The 12,105-nt window shown below is 35.0% G+C and overlaps 1 protein-coding gene across 4 annotated transcripts in view; it reads right to left on the reverse strand.

Moving 5' to 3' along the window:
- The window catches only part of LOC150108925 (myocardin-like), a 456,675-nt gene that overhangs the window by 364,267 nt on the left and 80,303 nt on the right, over positions 1-12,105 (reverse strand). Inside the window, exon 1 of one of the 4 annotated variants that reach the window (XM_090410995.1) lies at positions 9,815-10,170. The exons of the other annotated variants lie outside the window; for them this stretch is intronic. The gene's annotated coding sequence lies outside the window, so the exon portion shown is untranslated. Of the gene's footprint in view, positions 1-9,814; positions 10,171-12,105 lie in introns of those variants that run through there. 4 annotated transcript variants of the gene reach the window in all.

Consider the following 12,105-nt stretch of genomic DNA (forward strand, 5'->3'; position numbering starts at 1 on the left):
TGGGCTGTTGAATGAATGGAAAGAGTAAGATAATTCCATTATAGAAAGGGTGAGCCAAGGGTAACTGCAACAAATTATATATACCCTTCATATTTACGAATTTAGGGACACAAAACACACATGTTGAAATGACTATTTTGCTTATTATTAATAAAATAACAATTGACGTTTCGATCCCTGTATTGAGGTCATCATCAGAAAAATACATGTGTATATGAAAACAAGCTACATGCTCTTGAGCATGTAGCTTGTTTTCTACACAAGTAAATTGAATTTACGCTGTTAATTGATCTTTTACTTAGCCTGACCTCTAATGATAAAAAAAAGGAGGGAAAAAAAAACTACAATACACTCTGCTAAAGTCCTCCCATACTAAGATTTTCTTCTGGACTTGTACAGTTCAGGTTGCTATTGAATGTTAAAAACACTTCGCCAAGTCTTCTTGTATTGAGATTTTTATTTAGCTTGTTCTGGCTGCTATAATGGTTGCAAATGGGTCCTCCACATTCTTGGAATGGTTAGACCGTCATTTTTGTTCAGGTTAGGATTGTGTTTGAGCATTTCGCATGCTTCTTTAAATTTCCTCTCAAACCAGGTTTGGTGCAGTCTAGGGACTTGGTACATTTCCAGTCAATTCTGTGGTATGCCTGGAGTGCATGGTCTAAAAGGCCGGTTTTTCCAAAATGAAGGTATTTAATGTGTTGTTTGTGTTCGTCTTTCCTAATTGGGATGGTTCGTCCTGTTTCCCCTATGTATGTAGGTTAATGTGCATTGTATTTTGCAAACCCCTGGGTGGGTTAGGTGTGGAAGAACTGAGTAGGTGTCTTAATTTTGTAGGGGGTTTGAAGGTGGTTTTGATGTTGCATTTGTATAGTGTTCTGTCTATTTTTTCCGAAATGCCTCTAACATAAGGTATGGCAATGGCATTCTTGAAAACTTTTTTTGTGGTGTCTCTGTGAAGGATCTTGTGAATAGTTTTTTTACTGTATCCATTTTTTATAAATGTATGGTTGATGATCTTGTATTCCTGGTTTAGGGCTTGCTCATTTGAACAAATAGTTTGAGCTCTGTGTTTAAGGGTGCTTATGACACCTAGTTTTTGTGTCGGGTAGTGGTGTTAAGAATTTTTGTGTATGTACTGGCCTGTATGTGTAGGTGTGTAGTATACTGAGAAGGAGAGACAGACTGAGGGAAGACGTGTGACAAGTGTGTCTAAGAAAGGAAGAGAGTTGTTGTTTCAATTTCAATGGTGAATTGGATAGGTTTGTTTTGTTTGTTCAGGTGGCTAAGGAATGTATTTAGTGCTTCGTGGTGCCATGGGGCCAAATGGCAAAAATATCATCAACTTATCTGAGCCAAATTTTGGGCTTTAGGCACACTGACTCTAGAGCTCGTTGCTCAAAGTCTTCCATATAAAAGTTAGCTATTGGTGGGGAAAGTGGTGGACCCATGGCTGTACCTTCTTTTTGAAGGTAAAAATTGTTTTCCCACATGAAATATCCGGAGCGGAGTATGTCGGCAAAGAGGGCCGTGAAAAAAAATTATATATACCAATTGAGAACAGCAAGGTTCTGTTAAAGGTAGGTCTTGCTTTAGCAATCTGAACATATATTATAATAGTGACAGCAGAGTTGAATCAGAAGAAGAAGAATATATCAAAATACATCAGGATTTTTCCCCAAGCATTTGACAGGATTCCACATGCAAGCTTGTTATACAAACTCAAAGGAATGGGTAAGCAAAACAGACACACAAGAGAGTGGCTAACTGACAAGTATCAAGAAAGTTATAAATGGATGTGATGAATCAAACAGGTATCCCAAACAATTCTAAACTTGGGCCATTGTTTTAACTTGTATATTAATGTTATTAGAGGTAGTCTAGAGGGTGATATCCAGTTATTTTCTGATAAGGCTAAGTTGAGGAAAGTGATAAAAGATAAAGACTATAGAAAATCCATGTAGGGTTCAAGAGACTGGTTATATGCACAAATAACAACAAATGTCACTTCGATATTGCCACGTGCAAGGATATGCATTTCAGACTGAGGACATTTCTTATTACTATAATTGAGTATTATAGTAATAAGAAATTTATAAAAACAGTCAACAAAACTAGACTTCTGGATTATAGTACATGGAGAGTTGTATATTTGTATATATGATAAGTTTAATAAGACCACATTGCTAAAGAGGTCAAGTGACTGCATAAATAGCTATGCATTTTATAAGACAACTACTACACTAATATGATCACCTGGAATCTGAGGATTCCCATGTGCTGCAACTTAAATATCAGCTTATCATGTGGCACCCTGTCAAATGCCTTCGCTAAGTCTAAGAAAATGGCAGTATATGCCTTTCCCTCATCTAATGCTTTTGTAACTTTATCATAAAAGGCAAGCATATTGCTAAAACAAGAGCGCCCCTTCACAAATCCATGTTGACTCTCACAGATAACATTACCCTCATCTGCCCAATGCTGTATATGGTCCTTCACTACTTTCTCCAAGATCTTACTAACTACTGATGACACACAAACTGGTCTATAATTAGACACTTCCAGTCTGCTACCACCCTTATGCAATGGAACTATCTTACCGTACTTCCATTCCATGGGCACCTTTCCAGTAGCCAGACTTTCATTGAAAAGCCAGGTCAAAGGCACTGTCAGTTCCCTAGCACATTCTCTCAAAACTCGTGGTGAAATACCATCCAGTCCCACAGCTTTACTGACATCCAGAGTACTCAGTATTTGACTACACACTCTCCTCCTGTACCTCCAAACCTTGAACCTGCCCTATCCCTCTAGCATTAAAACTGACTCCTCCAGGATGAAATACTCCAATAAAGTGGTCATTGAACAATTCTACTATGTCCTCTGCATCAGTCTCTATTCTCATTTTTATCTCACAATATCATTCTTTCATTTCTCCTCCTACTGGCCACATATCTAAAAAATTCCCTAGGATTTTCTTTGGATCTTAGGGCTCATCTCCTCTCATATTCCAGTTTTGTCTTCCTTACCATACTAGTCACTCTTCTGGCCTGTGTCTTATACTCTTCATGCATCTTCTCTTCTCCTGTCTCCTTATATCTCTTCCAACAGCCTCTTTTTCGCATGCAATTCCTGTTTAATATTGTTTGTCATCCACTTTACTCCAAATGTGTCCTCTTGTTCACTCGTGGTATACAACTTACCATTGCTGCTAACAAATATTCTTTCATAATTTCCCACACACTAATGATATCCTGGCCTTCCAATTCCTCCCTCCATGAAACTTCCCCAAGTTGACGTCTTAGACTATTATAATCACCTGCGTTATAATTCCACATACATTCACGTCTCTTTGAGACTCCTGCATGTCTATTCATTTTCCAAGTCAAAACCATACGGTCACTCTCTCCAACTGGTGGGAGAGATGTCATCTCAGTTATTATCAACTCTTCTGATGCTATAACCAAATCCAAAACTCTTGAACCTCTTGTTCCCTCTATTACATATTGCCTAAGACATTTGTCCCTCAAGAATTCTAGAAATTCCATTCCCTTATTGCTACATGCATCTTCTTCTCCCCAGTTTATACTACTGTAGTTAAAATCTCCCATAACAATCATTCTTCTTGCACTTGCCAAACTCAACTGTCTATACATTTCCTGGTCCCCACCCTCTGTACTCCTGGGTCTGTAGCAACACCCCACTAAATATCCTGTCTTGCCCACCTCTACCTCACACCATATGCTTTCAAAATCATTAGTGTCACTGCCTTCCAAAGTCTCCACTCTTAGAGGACATAGGTCGTCACTTATCATAAGCAGTACTCCACCACCACACTTTCCCTTCCTATCCTGCCGAAAAATGCTGTACCCAGCAACTTCTATTCCAAGTATAGGGAAATAAATTAAAACGCTGTATTTATTTTTGAAGTAAAACCTTAATTTCAACAATCTAAAATGTTATTTTTCTTGCTTTTCTGTCACCCTTCAGAGAATGCAAGAAGGCAGAAGCTTGGCCGTTTCTTAAGCACTTTTTTTTCAGGAGGTGAGGGAGCAACGCAATCATAGTCTTTTAGTATCCATCCCTTAGAAAAATGCAAGAACCGTTAGGGAAAAAAAAAGTATTTGAGGAACTAATTCCTTCAGCAAAAGATATCTTTGGAATATCCAAGAAAAAACCAATATAGGAAAGTATCTGAATTCTAATATTCATCATCATTCTAGTCAAGGATAAGGAAAACTTAGAAGAGTTGAGGAATAGAAGAATACAGGGGTGAATTCTCCATGCTTGCTGCGCAAGCTCATTAATTGAGAAAGAAGTAATATTTATTTGTTAATAAATGCATGCATTTATAAGCATTCCATTTAGGCTTTTATTTTTGTAGACAGAAGATCTCTTAAGCTTGAGCGGCAATAATTGAGCTTTGCATTGTGTATCAAAGGCCGATGCTTGCTCGTCTAGTCAAAGTTACCTTGGCTTGCTCGGTTGTAGGAGTTTCCAGGTCCTCGCAGCAGCACTGTGATTTCATGTGGGCGCATAGCCATTTCACATCGTCTTACTCTGTTGCTTAAACACAGGCCATATACAGTCAACATACTCTAGTGAGCTTCAGCCAGCCTTTACAAGTGTGCATGTAGTTTTTGAAAATTAAGTTACAACCAGCTTTTTATGATGATGTTATTGACCAGTTCATAAAGAATAACCGTGGGGTAGAATTTGTATTCAAGTAGCTAAATTGAAAAAGATAGAATATCATTTGTAAAATAAATGTTTTTTTTGTATGATTAAATGTACATAAATTTCTAAATATATAGTTTTAAATGGTCAGTAATTCATTATTCTGCTAATTAGACTTCAATCACACCTCAATCCCTGAATGATAACAAGAGCAAGCATGAATTTCAAGACCAGCATTCGCCTCTGGAGGAATATAAATACAATCAAATATAAAATTTTCAAAACAGTGCAGTAAGGCTACCAATATGTGTACCTCATTTAGAATACTGTACAAAAGTTTGGAGTCACTACTGAAGAACAGATACTGATGTTTTAGAGAAAGCATAAAGGAAAATAATTAGATTAATAATTGGTGCAAGCAGCAACTCAGAAGAGTAGAAAATTTTCTTGAGGGTCATGAGAGTCAAATGATAATTTAAAACTAACAAGGAATTTTAAAGGAACCTTTCAAGGAAGGTAATAATTAACCAGTGAAATTTCTAGAAAGAGCCAGAGTCATATCTTAAATTCAAAAGGCTTGATAATTATTTGGAAGACATTAATTCAGAATGACACTAGTATCCCTTGTGGCTAATAATGAGCTTTTTCTGTCCTTGAAAATGGTTTTTTAAATAAAGGATGATCAAGAGCTACTGGATTTGGAATTACAGCTAAAGTAACCATGGGTATGAGGACAATGTATTGTGTCTGTAAATTTCATTTATTCTTCTAGCTAGTTTGCAAGACAAGAAACTTGAGTTTCTAGGGGAAAAAAAAAAAAAAAAACACTATCTCCATATGAGACTGACTAAATCACCTTCAACTGAAAGCCTTAATAAAAGATTTTCAGCACATGTTAGATGGGATTCAAATGATGCAAGTTTTTCCAAACAAAGGTATCACTGCTACTGGAGACTCTTGATCAAGGACTTTACCAATGAAAATAAATACTTTGACATTGATGATAATTAAACATTTCCTTGGATTGGATGAAACACCAATACTTCACAGAACTTAGTTGCTTTCGGCAGTACATTTATCAACACTATACATCCATCCGCTATTAGTAATGTTATTCTAAACTTCAAAAAAAAAAAAATCACATAAAATAACTATAGAGAGGCATAAGTCAATCCAAATAATGAGAAATAGTCATAAAAATTATATGGATAGCATGCCAAATTGAATTCCATTCCTGTTTCCACCTGACCCTCATTCATTCACACAAACAAACAAACAAACAAAAAAAAAAAAAAAAATGCATGGTATTCCATTTAGCACATTTTCAGTTATATGTGAGCTGCACTGTCATGATTCTGTTTTAAGTGCATTCTGTAAAATGTAATTTTTCAAAGTGCACCTACTTGGAAGTCCCTCAAAAGGAGTGACAGCAAGAGATCAAAGATCTAAAGATCATTTGATATGAAAAGCTGTTATGAATGTCTCATCTTATCATATTTCAACTAATGTAAATTTACATTATTATTTCCAAATGCTTGTTTTGAGAATGTTTTTTTATAATCAGCATTCAATGAGGGAAGAACACCTGGAAAACAATTTAATTATGAAAGTCTGCAATACTAATTCAGACTTACTTTTGGCTTCTAAATGTGGATCTATTTATAAAAAAGCAAATATAAAGCCCCTGACTGAGGAGTTTTTGTCAAGTGCCATTTGCAAATGAAAGAGCCTTAAGTTCATATGTCTCTGATAGAAAGATTTTTAATTTTTTATTTATTATTTTTTTCCCAGGAAAGACTAAGTTTTGGACAGAGCAAAATGATTTTTTCTTCCGTGTGAACTCAAGTGTCCTGCACAACAGACAAATGGTTTTGGAACACATAGGCATAATATATATTATTATTATTATAAAAACCTCCATGGAGTCAAAGACTCATCGTGGGATATGTGTGTGTGTGTGTGTGTGTGTGTGTGTGTGTGTGTGTGTGTGTGTGTGTGTGTGTGTGTGTGTGTGTGTGTGTGTGTGTGTGTGTGTGTGAGTGGCAGCAGATGGCATAGTGTATAGTAGATAGATTGTATAGTTGTAGATGGAAGATTAAGTAGAGTTTGTGTGATGTAGAGTGTCCTCCGATAATGAGTCCCTTCTCTGTTGGGGGGGGGGGGGAGTCGCAACACAAAAAACATGCAACAGATAGCCTCTCAAATCAAATACTCAGTAATATGATAAAAAATGAATGCAGGAAGGCTAAAGACAAGTGGCTAAATGGAAAATAAAAAACAGAGGATTTGGACAACAATCCCAGTAGTAATAGAAATGCTTCAATCCAAGCTCTGACAAATAAAAATAAAAATTCAACCATAATCTTTGTATATAAGATGAAAATGGAAAATTACAATTGAAACACATCATATCATAATAAGATGGAAAGAATATGGAAAAGAACTATTTGATTCTGATCGCACAGAGGCACCAGATATACAAAATAAGAATGGTGAACCAATTACATATGAAGAAATAGAATATGCCATAAGTCTAATGGAAACAGGTAAAACACCAGGACTTATCAGATCCCTGTCAACTTGTTAAAGTGATTAAACAAAAACACAATTAATGATCTAAAAAATTATTTTCAATAATATATATGATACAGGATATATCCCAGATGAGCTAAGAAAATCTATCTTTGTAACTAACCAAAACTTCAAGAACTTTTGAATGTTCAGAACATATATTAATAAGCCATGTCACAAAAATATTACTGAGAATAATCCTAGAAAGAATAAATGGCATTTTGTCAATAGAAATAGATGACACTCAATCAGGTTTCCAAAAGAAACAAGAGAAGGCATTTTCAATTTGAAAACATTATGCGAAAGAAGCCCCGATAACTAAAAAAGGATATCTTTGCTTTATTGATTACACCAAAGATTTTATTCAATAGATCACAAGAAATTAATTCATATCCTACAGAATAACTGTCTAAAAGGAAAAGATCTACGCATACTTACAAACATATATTGAAATCAAATAATCAATCAATAAGATACAAAAATGAATATTCTGACAGCTTTGAAATAAAAAAAAAATATTAAAAAAAAGGAGTAAGACAAGGATGTGTCTTATCACCTTTATTATACAACATATATAGTAAACAAGTTTTTAAAGGTATTGCAGAATTGAAGGGTGTAAAAGTAGGAACTTCAACAACTTCAGATAGCAGATGACATGGTACTTATTGCAGAATCTGAAGATGACCTTCAAAACTTAGTCACAGAAATTTACAAGAGAAGCTTAGACATGAGATTAATTATCAACCTGAAGGAAAAAGTGCATGATCATATCAAAAGAACCAACAAATAAGAAACTAAATGTAACTGTTAACCAAAACAAAACTGAACAGGTTAAATCTTTAATATATCTGCGGCAAATGTTTAGAGCAGGGGGAAATTCCCTTAAAGAAATAAAAAGAGGCATAGAGATAGCAAAAAAACCTTCATTGATAATGAAAACTGTTCTAACATCCAGAGACATTGGCATAGACACAAGAAAAAGATTAATAAAGTGTTTTATATCTGGTCAAGCCTTCTCTACAATAGTGAAACTTGGACTCTAAATAAAGAAGCAGAGAAAAAACTAGAAACTTTTGAAATGTGGACTATCAGAAGAATGCTGAAAATATCATGGACACATAAAATGAAAACTGAAGATGTTTTAAATAAAACAAAAATGAAAATCATTAAAGAACGAAAACTTAAATATTTTGGACATTTAATTAGACAAGAAAGCATTCAAAAATTAATATTAGAAGGGAAACTGGAGGGGAAAAGAGGGGGAGGTAGACCCAGGAGAATATGGTTTGAAGACATTAAGGACTTGACTCGCTTGAATTACCACAAATGTTTCAGAGCATCAAAAGAAAGAAAAAGAGTTCTGTGACATGGTTGCCAACCACCTTCTCAAGAAGAATCACATTGAGAATCCCAATGTAATTCTTCATACACAGAAAAATACTAATTCAAATTTCTAAATTTTTAAAATTGGAAGGGTTAACAGATGTGGTACACCAGCAATGCTGCCATTATGTGTATGTGTGTACACATACTAACCCTAACAACAACTTACATAATCAATAAACACATCAAAACGTAACACTCCAATTACTTTTTTTTCCAGTGATCCAAAAGAAATCTAGAAAAGTATATGCAGACCTCAAGAAAAAGATGCAAAGAAAATATAGGAATATCTGACACCAGCAAGAAAATTAAAAAGGAAATGCATAAGAATAGAAAATGATTAAGAAATCCTTGCAGATATTTCCCTTAACGGTCTGGAAGAATGAAACATGACTAAATTAATATCAACTTGTATCACAATTTAAGTTTAAAAACGGTACATGTGAACCCTAATATATATATAATGCAACACAATACTTTAAATCTTGTCTTTCATTATAATTGCCAATTATAATTGCTGTTATTATTATCCATTATGTTCATCTATAAGAAATTATAACCCTGTACTACTCGAAAAATACTTCTTTTTTTTTTAATTAAAGAACTATATAGCAAGCCATTTAAAAGGTACTGCATAGATAGCTTTGTGCTGTCAGATTTCAGTTTTTTTACTGGTACCAATGCTCATTATTCAAAAATTGATCAAATGCTAACCATCAAAATTTTACTTTTTTCTTATTTATTTGTTGGATGTTTTTAATGACACATGTATTTTAAATGAAATCCAATTCGATGTATTCAGTAGAACAGTGGGGAGTAACAACTACGTAAACATAAACAAACCGATTTCTTCTATCATATGCAAATATTTTGTCTGATATAACTTCGTTATTCGAGTGGCCATAATTGTAATATCAAGTACTTGGGGAGGAAAAAAAATTGTTAATGACATCTTGGTTGAGGAAACAGGTAAGCAAAACGTACAAAATTAATAACTCTCTTATTTCTAATACAACTTGCAATGGCAAATTTTGTTTGTGTCGTCATGACATGCGATTTTCTGCTTCTGTTAAAAATTCTACTGCTTCATTTCACATATTATATATATATATGTTAAGGTTTATATATTTATATATATATATAGGCATAGGCATATATGTTTCATACGTAACAACACAACACTTACCGTCTTCGAAGGACACATAACAGAATAGCGGACACGACTACGCCCGGTCTTAAATATACACTGAAATGTAATGGACACTGGGCCGTCGTAATTCCGATTAATAAAACATAAAATATTCACTAACCACACTTCGACAAAATAATAAATGTTCCACAGGTGACTCCATGTTCATTTTTACTTCGACAATTGCGATCCATGACTGTTAAAAAACAAGCACGATATTTCTGATATAAAGAATTTTTCACCTCCTTTCAAATCAATATCCACAGATACTAAACATTTACTAAAGCTCTGGTGGACTGTATTTTTACAACTTTAGATACAAACTGCAAGAATAAGTTCTTGACATTCATGCGCTTAGATCAGACAGGGAACAGTAATCCACAGTTGGCAACAGCACCCTCAGGTGGGCAGTTCTGTGTTTTCAGACGTCAATCAGTAAGAAAGCCTGTAGTTGGCTTTTACTGAAATGTACGTATTGACTGTGGTTAGGCTTAAGATATGACAGTAAAAGTTGTGTTTAAACTTTTTCTGTTGTTTTGCTCATATTCATAACAATTATTAGTGATAATTTACGTGAACATCTATCATTATCATAAAAATTGGCATATTATATATTAACTAATGTAGTGAAAACTGCGCAAATGCACACATTTTGCCACAATTTCGCTTTAAAGTTCATTAAAAAGTCCCGGATGAAATGGTATTCAAGTCACGTGTTCCTCTGGGAAGTAGGACAAGAGAACATCACTTGTGCCACTTGGTTTGCATTAGATTCATAAAGGGTAGCTGTGCATTATAAAGTACCGAACAAATGCGTCACTGTGGGAACTTTAAAATACAAAGGGCTGTATTCGGAATAAGGATTTTTAGATGAATTCATAGATGCGATTTGGCTAGAAATTAATAATTGCATGCTTAAAACAGTACGTATATCTAAATCCGAATCTTTATAGTATCTCAGATGGACCTTGAAGAGAGAAAAAAAAAAAGGCTCTGCGGTAGATCTAGGTGGGGGATGCGGGCGATCGTCCCACCTTTCAGTTAACCAGAGTAAAATAATGTTGTAAATTGTTAATGAAATAGCAAAAAAAGAAACCAATTCATATACGTTTCTTGACATTCATGCGCAAACACAAATTAAACATTGTAAATAAATAATATAATAAATATTTTATTAATGGAAAAAGAACCGGGGGGGTAATTGTGCTTTTCAATCCCCCCGCAAATATTACAGTCACTATACTCATACTTGTCATTTACTCCATATTTTAGGAGACGTGTCAGTCACCTCTCCTGCACTGATTGAAAACTAAGTGTATATGAAGGACTTCGTGTAGCGCTGCTTGTGACAAAGGAAAGAAACTTCGTTTACGAAGTGTTTATTCCCGTTTGTTGTAAGCTCTCATGCCTAATAACTCTCCTCGCAAATTACGGATTAAATAACCCGTCCCCCAATCTGGTTTCATGTCCTGTGCTGTGCTACACGTTTCATAAAAGGAATATAATGCTACTTTGGTTTGGGGGGGGGGGGGGAGAAGAATAGAAGATAATCCTATTTCGATCTTCAATTCAGTTACATTTAGTTTTTAAGACTGATGCTTATAAATTTTTGAAGAATTGACTCCCAAAAGTATTGCCGTACAGTAACTGAATGCCTTTGTCATCCTGATATTTATTATGGATTACAGAAAGGGAAGAAAAGAAAGAGAAATTATGTCTCTTATGAGGCAAAAACCACATAAAACTGGTAAATTAGGGAAATTACCTTTAAAAAAAAAAGCCAAATGAACAAGGAACAAATAAGCAGAGCCAGCTGTACCGACGGTGCAAGATATGCATTTGCACGGGGCGGCAAAATTGGCATAAATTATACGAAAAATAAGGGGGAAGGGGCGGCAAAATATGCTACTGCACGGGGCGACAAAATTCCTAGGGGAAGCCCTGCCAACAAGCTACTAAAACGTTCTGACTTCCAAAGATGCCATGGTCTTCACCAATATTCATTAATGGTAAGTAGCGAAACGCACATCAGGAGAAACTGCACAATGAGAAGTCAAAGTTTCGGTCCTACATATGATTTACAATCATTTTCCAATCAAACGAGAAGGCAGCGAAAAGTTGGTGGTCATAAAGTAGAATGATACCACCGCTTATTATCGTAGTTCACATGCCTTTTACACAAGCGATCGGTAATTTTATCCAGCGATGGAAAAGAAGGAGATTCCTCCATTTTGAAAGGACATTTGTCGTATCCAACGTGTTAGTTCAAGGCAGTCATTGAATACCTT

The sequence above is a fragment of the Typopeltis vanoorti genome, chromosome 2 (assembly GCF_054136105.1).
Source record: "Typopeltis vanoorti isolate ZY-2024b chromosome 2, IOZ_Tvanoo_1.0, whole genome shotgun sequence".
NCBI classification, from domain to species: domain Eukaryota; kingdom Metazoa; phylum Arthropoda; class Arachnida; order Uropygi; family Thelyphonidae; genus Typopeltis; species Typopeltis vanoorti.